Genomic DNA, 13,360 nt, shown 5'->3' with positions numbered 1-13,360 from the left:
GAAGACTTCAGGCAAGCCTGATGAACATTTACATTACAAAACATACAGAAGAGTTAAATTATAAATTATGCCTTTATTCAAAATTATATAGTTTCATGTTACCAGTGTACTTTTATACTGAACTCAGCACATAGATCCGAAAAGAAATTGGAGGTGACCTTGACATTCTAAGTCATGCATATTGTATATGAAATGCAATCCATGGACACAGTGGAATAGAGAAGCTGAGCAGAATGATATACACATTTGCTGAAACAGATTCAGTATAATTTGTATTTTATTCATTGATATCCCAGGTGTTTGTATAGATATGAGTCCAGTGGGTGACTCTACTCTGTGATAGGCAGGTATCTCTGAATGCACAAGAATGCAGAAAAAACTGTCAAGCACTTAATGGTACCACCCATTGGACTCCTATACATGTAAACACCTGGGTTTGAACCCCTTCAGCCTGAAACCTGTTTTCACCTTCCTGACCAGGCCAATTTTTTCAATCCTGACCAGTGCCATTTAATATGGTAATACCTCTGGAATGCTTCAACGAATCATAGTGATTTTGAGATGGTTTTTTCATGTTATATTTTACTTCATGAGAGTTGTAAAATTTGTTTGATATGACTTGTGTTTATTTGTGAAAATATTGGAAATTTCATGCACATTTTGAAAATGTTGAATTTTTCAAACTCTTAATTTTTATGCCCTTAAACCAGAGAGTGGCACAAAATAGTTAATAAATAACATTTACACATGTCTATTTTACATTAGCACAATTTTTGAAACCTTTTTTTTCAATAGGAAATTATTAGGGTTAAAAGTTGGCCAGCGATTTCTCATTTTTACAACAAAATATACTGAAGCTTTCTTAAGGATTAGAACACATTTGAAGTGACTGGGGCCTATATGACAGTAAATACCCCCAATTAACATAATTCTAAAATTGTGCCATTCAAGGTGCTCAAAACTACATTCAAGAAGTTTGTTAACCCTTCAGGTGATTCAATGGAATTAATGGAATGTGGAAGGAAAAAATTAACATTTCACTTTTTTTCACAAAAAGTGTACTTTAGATCCAAATTTTTATGTTTTCAAAAGGGTAATTGGAGAAAATGGACCCGAAAATTTGTTTTCAATTTCTCCTGAGCATGCTGACACCACATATGTGGTGGGTAACTACAGTACGGTTGCACGGAAGGGCTTGGAAGGGAAGGAATGCCATTTCATTTTCTTAAAGCAAAATTTGCAGGAATCATTAGTGGACTCCATGTCGCATTTAGAGAGTCACTGATGTGCCTAAAGACTGGAAACCCCCACAAGTGACACCATTTTCAAAATGATAACCCTCACGTATATCATCTCGATGTGTGGTGAGTACCTTGAACCACCAGGTACTTCATTGAAGTTTATAATGTTAAGATGTGAAAACAAAACATCACTTTTTTCCCATAAATATGATTTTAGCCCCATTTTTTCATTTTAACAAGAGTAACAAGAGAAAATGCACCATAAAATGTGTTGAGCAATTTCTCCTGAGTATGCTGATACCCAATATGTGGAGGAAATCTACTGTTTGGGCGCATGGCAGGTCTGGCAAGGGAAGGAGTGCCATTTGACTTTTTGAATGAAAAATTTGCTGGAATAATTAGTGGATGTCATGTCCTATTTGGAGAGCACCTGATGAATGAAAACTCCCCACAAGTGACCTTATTTTGGAAACTAGACCCCCACAAAAAAACTTAAATAGATGTGTTATGAGTACCTTGAACCACCAGGTGAGTTGAGCCGTAAAAATACAAAAAACACATTTTTCCCACAAAAATGTTTTGTTAGCCCCTATTTTTATATTTTCACAAGGATAACAGGAGAAAATGCAAAAAAAAATTATTTGTGCAATTTCTCCTGAGCACGCTGATATCAAATGTGTTGAAGCAAACTACTACTTGGGTGCACTGCAGGGCATGGAAAGGTTGGAGTGACGTTTTGCAATGCAGATTTTGATGGAATGCTCTGTGGCAGTCGCATTTGGAGAGCTGATGATGTGCCTAAACCATGGAAACCCCCACAAGTTTCCCCATTTGCAAACTAGACCCCTCAAGGAATTGATATAGATGTGTGGTGAGCACCCTGCTTCACAGAAGTTTACAATGTTGATTTGTGGGAATTAAGAAGAAAAAATATTTTTCCCACAAAAAAACTGTTTTATTTCCCTTTTTTCATTTTCACAAGGATAGGAGGAGAAAATTGACCCCAAAACTTGTTGGCAATTTCTCCTGAGTTTAGTGATACTCCATATGTGGTCCAAAATTACTCTTGAGGCACTGTGCAAAACTCAGAAGGAAAGAAGTGCCATATTGGAGTTTAGATTTTGCTGGAATGATTTCAGGGTTGCCATGTCACATTGGTAGAGCCCTTGAGGTGCTAGAACTGCAACTCCCCAATTAGTGACCCCATTTTTGAACTATACCTCTGAATTAATTCATCTGGGGTACAGTGATCATATTGACATGACAGGTGGGTTACAAAATGTTATAACTTTGGGCAGTGAAGAAAAGATCATTTCTATTGTACCACTAAAATCGGTAAAAATGGCACCAAAATTTGTTCCATAATCTCTGCTAAATGTAGAAATACCCCATATATGGCTGTACAGTACTGCTTAGCCACACGGCGAGAGCCGCTAAGTGCTAGAAGAGCAGAATCTCCTCTCAAGTGACTCATTTTGGAAAATATACCCCATTGGGAATTTATCTACAGGTGTAGTGAAGATTTTGATTCCATGGGTATTTTCCAGATAGAAGTAGCAGTGGATGCTGCTGAGTGAAAATTGCAAACTGCCTTTGTAGTGGCTAATACGTTGTAGTGACCAGTACATTGTAATGCAAAGTACATTGTGGTGCCCATCTCATGCTTCTGGAGACACGCACCCGTAAATTAGGCTGCTCTCATCGCTGCAGAAATGCCAATCATGCGGCAGTAAATGTGGTTTAGGCACACTGTGGGGATTAGAAAGGAGGGGGATTTGGATTTGGGAGATTAATTTGTTTTGGCGAGTGAGGAACTATAGCACTTTTCCAGTGCCTGTGTACTACCAGTAACATTGAAGCCCTCTATATTTCCATTAACAGATGACAGATCTGAGTGGGGATTTTCTCTTTTTTGTGGATTGATTTGAAGCATTTGTTATGAACATTTTACATAACATTTTGGATCACATTTATCCTGCGCTCTATGCGGAGCACTGGGATTTCCATTTTGATCTCTGTGACGTGATTCAGATGAAACCCACAAGGGAGCCACTCACTATAATGAGGTAGCAGAGTTACTTTGGACTCGGTCTGACCTCTGACCTTTTCAGAGGTGCACAAAATTGCGATGGACTGAACTCATATTCATGGACTAAAGTTTATGGCAGATTTTTATTTTGGTGCTGTCAAATACTAATGTGCAGCATTTTAAAGAATTAAAGTAAAACATTGCAAAAGACGGTAAAAAAACAAAATTAAGGAGCATTCTTTATATTATACAAAATTCATAAACCGCCAATGACATTTTAAAGAACTTGACTCAAAAACATCAATGAATACCACAGGAATAAAAAAAGTAACTTGAAAAACATTTATAAATTAACCCCTTTCTGACCTCGGATGGGATAGTACATCCGAGGTCAGATCCCCTGCCTTGATGTGGGCTCCGGCGGTGAGCCCACATCAAAGCCGCGACATGTCAGCTGTTTTGAACAATAGCGATGAGTGGAATCGCAATCCACCTGCTGCTATTAACTAGTTAAATGCTGCTGTCAAACGCTGACAGCGGCATTTAACTACCGTTTATGGCCGCACGGCCACAAATGCGTGCACGCCGACCCTCGTCATATGATCGGGGGTCAGTGATGCGTCAGGATAGTAACCATAAAGGTCCTTGAGACCTCTATGGCTACTAATCCCGGCTTGCTGTGAGCGCCACCCTGTGGGCGGCGCTCATAGCAAGCCTGTAATTAAGCTACATAGGAGTCATCTGATGATCGCTGCTATGTAGCAGAGCCGATCAGGCTATGCCAGCTTCTAGCCTCCCATCAATAAAAAAAGGATTAACCTGATCGCTAAACAGTGTAGCAAGAAAAAAATTAGAAACGCCAAAATTACTTTTTTTGGTCGCCGCGACATTGCATTAAAATGCAATAACGGGCGATCAAAAGAACGTATCTGAACTAAAATGGTATCACTAAAAACATCAGCTCGGCACGCAAAAAATAAGCCCTCAACTACCCCAGATCATGAAAAATGGAGACGCTACGGGTATCGGAAAATTGCGCAATTTTTTTTTCTTTTTTTTACCAAAGTTGGACATTTTTTTTCACCACTTAGATAAAAAATAACCTAGTCATGTTTGGTGTCTATGAACTCATAATGACTTGGAGAATCAGGTCAGTTTTAGCATTTAGTAAAGCTAGCAAAAAAGCCAAATGAAAAACCCACATGGGATTGAACTTTTTTGCAATTTCACCACACTTGGAATTTTTTTCCTGTTTTCTAGTACACAACATGATAAAACCAATGATGTCGTTCAAAAGTACAACTCATCCCATAAAAAATAAGCCCTTACATGGCCATATTGACGGAAAAATAAAAAAGTTATGGCTCTGGGAAGGAGGGGAGGGAAAAATGATCACGGAAAAATGGAAAATCCCAAGACAATGAAGGGATTAAAATAATTAGGGGAAATATAAATACAAAATTAAATACATTTTGTTTCTTTTTTTTGTACTTATGATTGAGCAGAATTGCTAGAAAGATTTCAAAATGTATGAAAGAAGGAGAAACCGGTCTACAGCCCTGGATATCAGTATGTGTCCTGCATGAAAGTAGTCACTGGTAAATAGATGGGCATATAAACTAATGTATACAAGAAAATAATGCCACGCTACAGCCCTGGGTATAGGAAGATTGTCCTGTATGCAAATGATCACCATTAAATAGGTAGATAGAGAGCAATCGTGAACTACTTACTGAGCTAGCGGTGCGCATGGTGCACATGTTAATAGTCCAGTAGTGGTGCGAGCTCCATTTGGAGGGTAAAAAGAATGGGGAGCATCCTCCTATAGCAGCAGGTGCCTGCAGGGTGTCGGAGTTAGAGAGCCGGTAGTGCGCTCCGGCCCGATGTGCCACTATGTCGTAGCGAGGTTGGTAGGGGCATGGTCTGGGTGAAATAACCAGTGCTCAGCGACGGGTGCATGAGAGGACCAAAAAAAGATGCATTTCAAAGGAGTTTCAAAGACGTGTCCTTTGAAACGTGTCTTTTTTTGTCCTCTAGTGCACCCGTCGCTTACTCAGTAAGTAGTTTATGATTACTCCCTATCTACCTACTGAATGGTTACCATTTGCACACAGTCCATCTATTTACCAGTGACCACTTTCATACAGGACATACACCTCATATCCAGGGCTGTAGCGCGGAATCTCCTTCTTTCATAAACTATGCTTTTGTGCTCTCTCTGACAGAACACGCACAGAATCTGTCCAGTTACCAGCTGTTTCAGCCCATCACCTATTTGTGAGTGCCAGTGTGTTCCATTTTTTTCAGATTTCAAAATGTGTTCCGCTTTCTATTAGAGGATATATTTAATGCATTTGTTTACAATTGGGGTGGGGGTTTGAAACAACAATTCTAACTGGTTATTTTTTGTTTTATATTTTTTATCATGCTTTTTTATTAATTCAGTATCTGAAAATTACGTCACGGCTTCTGATTGGTCGCGTGCCGCCCATGTGACCGCGACGCGACCAATCACACAAGCCGTGACGTAATTTTCAGGTCCTGAATGCCTAATTCTAGGCATTCAGGACCTGAAAATTACGTCACGGCTTGTGTGATTGGTCGCGTCGCGGTCACATGGGCGGCACGCGACCAATCAGAAGCCGTGACGTCACGGAAGGCAGTAAACGCGCGCATTTTAAGCAAAGAAGGCTGCCGGTTCCCTCGGTAAGGTGCAGGCTGCGTCCGAGGGTGAGTATATCAATATTTTTTATTTTAATTCTTTATTTTACACATTAATATGGATCCCAGGGCCTGAAGGAGAGTTTCCTCTCCTTCAGACCCTGGGAACCATCAGGGATACCGTCCGATACTTGAGTCCCATTGACTTGTATTGGTATCGGGTATCGGTATCGGATTAGATCCGATACTTTGCCAGTATCGGCTGATACTTTCCGATACCGATACTTTCAAGTACGGTATCGCTCAACACTAATGGTAAGTGCTTCCTAATCTCTTCCTAATATGAATACACAGCACTTGCTCAGTGTTAAGTACTCAGTAATCAAGAGGGTTGACATGATAATAAATTACACCTCCTGAGGAAGCGAGTGAAATGAGCATTGTGAAGCATAGCCTGTGCCAACTCTGCATTGTGCCTCTCATTATGAGTAAGGGCATGCTTGTCATAAGAATATGCATAGGTTCATGTACCATTCTTGTATATTTGTAACTGATGGAATGTTCACTGTTTGAAAATTTATAGTATTGATGTGCCTTTTAAATATCCTACAAAGTTATTAGCTCTGTTGCTAGTGTTCAGTTTTTTGTCCATTTTTATTTTGTTTGGTTAATTAATCTACAGCTCTGGCAAAAATTAAGAGACCACCACATCTAAGCCCTGTCATGGGCAGCCCAATCTCCAGACCTGAACCCCATTGAAAACCTCTGGAATGTAATCAAGAGGATGATGGATAGTCACAAGCCATCAAACAAAGAAGAATTGCTTACATTTTTGCACCAGGAGCAGTGTGAATGACTGGTGGAAAGCATGCCAAGATGCATGAAAGCTGTGATTAAAAATCATGGTTATTCCACAAAATATTGATTTCTGAAATCTTCCTGAGTATTGTTGTTTCCAAATGATTTTGAACTTGTTTTCTTAGCATTATTTTTGGTCTGAAAGCACTGGTTTTTTTTTTTAGTTTTAACCATTTCTCCTTTTCAGAACAAAATACAAAATGTATTGCTTGGAAATTCGGAGACATGTTGTCAGAAGTTTATAGAACAAAAGAACAATTGAAATTGTACTCAAAAATATACCTATAAAGAGAAAAATCAGACAAACTGAACATTTTGAGGTGGTCTCTTAATTTTTGCCAGAGTTATATTTACAAATGTAAATGATCAAATAATATATTTTATAGAAAAACTCAATTTTTAGCTTGGTTTTGTATATAATTATTGTGGAGTTGCTAATGGTTGCTACATTAAAACATACCGTATATACTCGAGTATAAGCCGAGATTTTCAGCCCAAATTTTGCATTTCCATACGTTAAAATGATAACACAAGAAAACTTCTGTCAAGATATAAACTTTTATTTTAGATGGAACTAGGGGTACTGTGTAATGTGTTCAATAAAATAATGGCTGCATTTTCTGTTATATGCGGTCTCACCAAGAGGCTTTGTAAGTTTTCATCCAAGCCTTCAAACAAAACATGATACAATTTTGATAGCAATAAAATAATGAAGTGTAAAGTTGTAGATAAAAGTAAAACATAAAGCAGGCACAAACTCAAAAAGTAGCTACAGTAATTTCATGACAGATGACATATTCAGGTGTCTATATTTGTAAAGTGACCTTTTTCACAAAAACACCTATGGCAAAATAAGTGAAGTCTAAAATGTTGCTGTACACAACATTTGACGTAGGGCAACAGTTCATTAAACTCAAAGGGAGAAATGAAATAAAGAAGTAGTTTTTCTATAATATAAAATAGTTGACAAATATAGAAATGTAACTCACAGACAGTGTGACCAGATAATGAAGTGATCACCACTATGGTACTTGATATAAAATAATAGTTTTATTGTAAATCAATGATAAAACATATAAAAATACATTTTACTACATGTCACTAAGGGTACAAAAATTCCACAAAAGAGGGACTATACTGCCTAGGGTACACTGCACGCCAAGACTTAGCATTAGTATATACAGTTAGGTCCATATATATTTGGACAGAGACAACATTTTTCTAATTTTGGTTATAGACATTACCACAATGAATTTTAAACAAAAGAATTCAGATGCAGTTGAAATTCAGACTTTCAGCTTTCATTTGAGGGTATCCACATTAAAATTGGATGAAGGGTTTAGGAGTTTCAGCTCCTTAACATGTGCCACCCTGTTTTTAAAGGGACCAAAAGTAATTGGACAGATTCAATAATTTTAAATAAAATGTTCATTTTTAGTACTTGGTTGAAAACCCTTTGTTGGCAACGACTGCCTGAAGTCTTGAACTCATGGACATCACCAGACGCTGTGTTTCCTCCTTTTTGATGCTCTGCCAGGCCTTCACTGCGGTGGTTTTCAGTTGCGGTTTGTTTGTGGGCCTTTCTGTCTGAAGTTTAGTCTTTAACAAGTGAAATGCATGCTCAATTGGGTTGAGATCAGGTGATTGACTTGGCCATTCAAGAATATTCCACTTCTTTGCTTTAATAAACTCCTGGGTTGCTTTGGCTTTATGTTTTGGGTCATTGTCCATCTGTAGTATGAAACGACAACCAATCAGTTTGCTGCATTTGGCTGGATCTGAGCACACAGTATGTCTCTGAATACCTCAGAATTAATTCGGCTGCTTCTGTCCTGTGTCACATCATCAATAAACACTAGTGACCCAGTGCCACTGGCAGCCATGCATGCCCAAGCCATCACACTGCCTCCGCCGTGTTTTACAGATGATGTGGTATGCTTTGGATCATGAGCTGTACCACGCCTTCGCCATACTTTTCTCTTTCCATCATTCTGGTAGAGGTTGATCTTGGTTTAATCTGTCCAAAGAATGTCCTTCCAGAACTGTGCTGACTTTTTTAGATGTTTTTTAGCAAAGTCCACTCTAGCCTTTTTATTCTTGATGCTTAATGAGTGGCTTGCACCATGCAGTGAACCCTCTGTATTTACTTTCATGTAGTCTTCTCTTTATTGTAGATTTGGATATTGATGCGCCTACCTCCTGGAGAGTGTTGTTCACTTGGTTGGCTGTTGTGAAGGGGTTTCTCTTCACCATGGAGATTATTCTGCGATCATCCACCACTGTTGTCTTCCGTGGGTGCCCAGGTCTTTTTGCATTAATGAGTTCACCAGTGCATTCTTTCTATCTTTCTCAGGATGTACGAAACTGTAGATTTTGCCATTCCCAATATTGTAGCAATTTCTCGGATGGGTTTTTTCTGTTTTCGCAGCTTACGGATGGCTTGTTTCACCTGCATGGAGAGCTCCTTTGACCGCATGTTTACTTCACAGCAAAACCTTCCAAATGCAAGCACCACACCTCAAATCAACTCCAGGCCTTTTATCTGCATAATTGAGAATGACATAACGAAGGGATTGTCCACACTTGTCCATGAAATAGCCATGGAGTCAATTGTCCAATTACTTTTGGTCCCTTTAAAAACAGGGTGGCACATGTTAAGGATCTGAAACTCCTAAACCCTTCATCCAATTTTAATGTGGATACCCTCAAATGAAAGCTGAAAGTCTGAACTTCAACTGCATCTGAATTGTTTTGTTTAAAATTCATTGTGGTAATGTCTATAACCAAAATTAGAAAAATGTTGTCTCTGTCCAAATATATATGGACCTAACTGTATGCATAAATTGCCATCTACCAAGACATATGAATCCCAAATACGTCTCCACTAGGGTTGAGCGACATTTATTTTTATAGGATCGGGTCGGGTTTCACGAAACCCGACTTTCTCAAAAGTCGGGTCGAGTGAAATCGGCCGATCCTATAAAAAAGTCGGGGTCGGCCGAAACACGAAACCCAATGCAGTGCAATGGGATACTATGGTTCCCAGGGTCTGAAGGAGAGGAAACTCTCCTTCAGGCCCTGGGATCCATATTAATGTGTAAAATAAAGAATTAAAATAAAAAATATTGATATACTCACCTCTCCGACGCAGCCTGGACCTTACCGCTGGTAACCGGCAGCCTTCTTTGCTTAAAATGAGCGCGTTCAGGGCCTTAGATGACGTCACGGCTTGTGATTGGTCGCGGCCGCCCATGTGACCGTCACGCGACCTAATTCTAGGAATTTAGGACCTGAGAATTATGTCACGGCTTGTGATTGGTCGCATGGCGGTCACATGGGCGGCCGCGACCAATCACAAGCCGTGACGTCATCTAAGACCCTGAACGCGCTCATTCTTAGGAAGGAAGGCTGCTGGAAAGAAGCCGAGGGTGAGTATATTCCTATTAGGTACTGGGTGGCGCTCATAGCAATCTGGCATTAACAACCATAGAGGTCTGCTGGAGACCTCTAGTTGTTATGCCAATGCACCAATGACCCCCAATCACGTGATGGGGTCACCGGTGCACACATTTCCGGCCTTCACAAGGGAAAATGTGAATATTACCAGTGACTCCCCAAAGGAGATTAAGAGTCTATAAACACCCAGGTCCAGGTGTGTCAATTGGAGCTAGAGGGAGGTTGCCACTTGGTCCACCAGTCAGAAGGATTAAGAAGGAGTCTGCAATACCAAACGCAGAGACCTTCTGCAGCCAGATGTAGAATGACTGTCTGCCTGTTGACAGCCCCCCGAAGAAGCCCGCAACGTGAAACGCGCGTCGGGGCAGTGTATATACACGGTGACTGTGTCATCACCTCCCCAAATGGGTAAGATACCTCTCTAACCTAGCTGCTATTTTTTGCACTATTGCACTTTTTTGCATTGGCACTTTCCTCTTGTGGCAATAGATTGACTTTGTGCAATTAGCAGTAGTCAGGTGTCTGCAGAAATCCAGGTCGTATGCCCGGTCTGTGACATTGTTTGACATCTGGCGCTTGGTGAGACTTAACAGGATTTGGGCTAACACACTGTAGTGGTAAGATTTGTTCCTGACCTGTTTCTTAGGGTGATATTTTTCACATTTACCGTGTATATTACCTTTTTGCTTTCTCTCCCCAATCTGTACACTTGTTCAATAATATTTCTTGTATGTACTTTGGGTCTTTGTTTAGATCTATATATTCACTGTTTTTGTATGTGTTAGATTGAATAAAAATTATATTCTTCCTATTCTATTCTATAAATTATTTATTTGACCTTAGTTGGTTATTGGGTCTTGTACTCCTCTTTCTCATATAGGAAATATGTCTCTCTTGGGAGTGACTCCTTTTGCTTAATGCAAATTTGAATGTTCTATGGATATCCACTATGTCAGGTTTTGTTAATAGTAGAATGACTGTCTGTAGCATCTGACACACCCCACAACATCATGTTATAGATCTGGGGGAGCTTAATATATAGTTTTATACACACCATCAAAACATTTATACAAGGCAGCTGTTAGTCACTCTTAGGACCATCCACTAAACAAAGAATCCCAGAAATAGCAGAGTTTTAAATTATTTTTAAATTATAAAAACATAGATTATACTGAATCTTGCCTCACAAGACTATATATCAATCTACTCATCTCCCCCTTTTCTATAACATGGTGCCTGAAGATTGATCTGTAATTTTGTGGTGACAAGTTCTTTTTAATATGCTGGATGGCACACTTTTAAAGCACCTGGGCCCAGTGGTATAGCAAAGTTGAGTTAGTCAGAAGCTTAACTACTTGAATACTCAAGCATGACCTGAGCCAGCCTAGAAAGGTTTAAGAACAGGTCAGCAATTGGTTACTGTACTAATACAGAGTGCAGAGGAGATGAAGTAGCTAGCCATTTGGGAAGTAGCATTCAGAGCCTGGCGCAAGAACCAGGACAAGTGAAGAGAATGTATTTGTGTGACAATATACATGTAATGGGAGATATACTGTACATTAGTGTCTCAGCACATAGAAGATACAGTGTTAGATGATGCAAGTAGCATCTATAAGTGAAAAAAACACCAACTTGATTAAAATTATTTTATGTGACAGTTTGACTATAAAATGTAAACAATGTTATAAAAGAAAGTGCACAAATTACTGATCATTCCATCCAAATGACTTTATTCACATTTAATTGCATTGCTCTATATTTGCTAAAAAGCTCTGCTCATGTTATTTATTGGGCTCAATCTCTGTAAAACCGATATCATAACTCACATTAGAATTATACTCTGAGCTAAGCTAATGGTTATAGAAATACTGTTAAAATTAACATATTTGCATGGATTAAAATGATTTGTCCATTTAGAAAGCAGACTACATATTTAAAACCTCTACTTAAATCTTTGCCTAAATGTATAAATGCTCAACATTATTACCATGTTATATAACCCAATAATAGAAACTATGCCATAAACACACAAGCTTATGCTGTAAATCTATGTGAATTCTAAGTATTGGAGATTTATATAAAATATGAAAATTCAGGTGCTGTAAAGATACATTAAGATATTAATCAGCACAGAATTTTGGACCTAAAATGATAAGTTAATGGAATTCTCTAGCCAATAAAATACATAAATGAGATGACAAACAAAGTAATTTAACTTTTCAATATAGATCCATTATGTCAGGTTCCCTGATCATCATGTATCTATGAATTGATTGCAACTAAGACGTCTGATTTAGCTATTAAAATGAGCAGTCAGCGATCTGCCCAACACCAACAGCAGTGGTTACCTGCTGAAACAGAAAAAGCTGTCTTGTGTAAAGCATGGAATAGGAAATGGAGCTGCTGAGCCCCAGACCATACACAGATGTTGTATTATCTTGATACACAACTGGATACCGAGTAGAGCAAAAGTCTTTGAGCATCTCAAACTAGGCTCTGAGGTACAGTTTTGCACATCAAAATATTTTGCATCAATGTATATTTGTACATACATGGATATTTTACTTATGTGTACATCACATTTTGTATTTTTTTTTTCTTGGCTGGACATCTTTAAAAGTTTCTATCACAAGGTAAAAAGTGGCCAGTTTTTGCTTTTATTCTACTCCCTCTCACTATACCATTTTGCCATTTTGTGTATTTTTAAAATCTGCCATACGGTTCCAGAGGTTTTGACCTTTTAATTGTGTGCTAATTTTTATTGTCTTTAACAAGGAAGTTTGTCTCACAAGATCTTCTGGTGGCATGTTTTAGGCTGCTCTGCATAATTATTCTGTGAGCAATGATCCCCTGGTAAAAACAAAAAAACAAAAAAAACAAATTACCACTTAATAAAAAGCCCCATATGTATAAAACCATATGGTAGATTTAAAATAAACCCTAAGTCCTGCCCACTTTTGACCTGGCAACAGGTCCTCTTTAAAAAAAAATAACATTTACTTTAAAGGGGTACTATGGGGAGATAAAAAAAAAAGTGTACTGTCCCTGCCCTCATAAGCTATAAAGATGAGCTGCCCCATTGAACTTTAATTTTCTTTATACTAGCAATTCAGTA

This window comes from Ranitomeya variabilis, chromosome 3 (genome assembly GCF_051348905.1).
Source record: "Ranitomeya variabilis isolate aRanVar5 chromosome 3, aRanVar5.hap1, whole genome shotgun sequence".
Lineage (NCBI taxonomy): Eukaryota > Metazoa > Chordata > Amphibia > Anura > Dendrobatidae > Ranitomeya > Ranitomeya variabilis.
Note: the sequence above shows the minus strand (reverse complement) of the source record.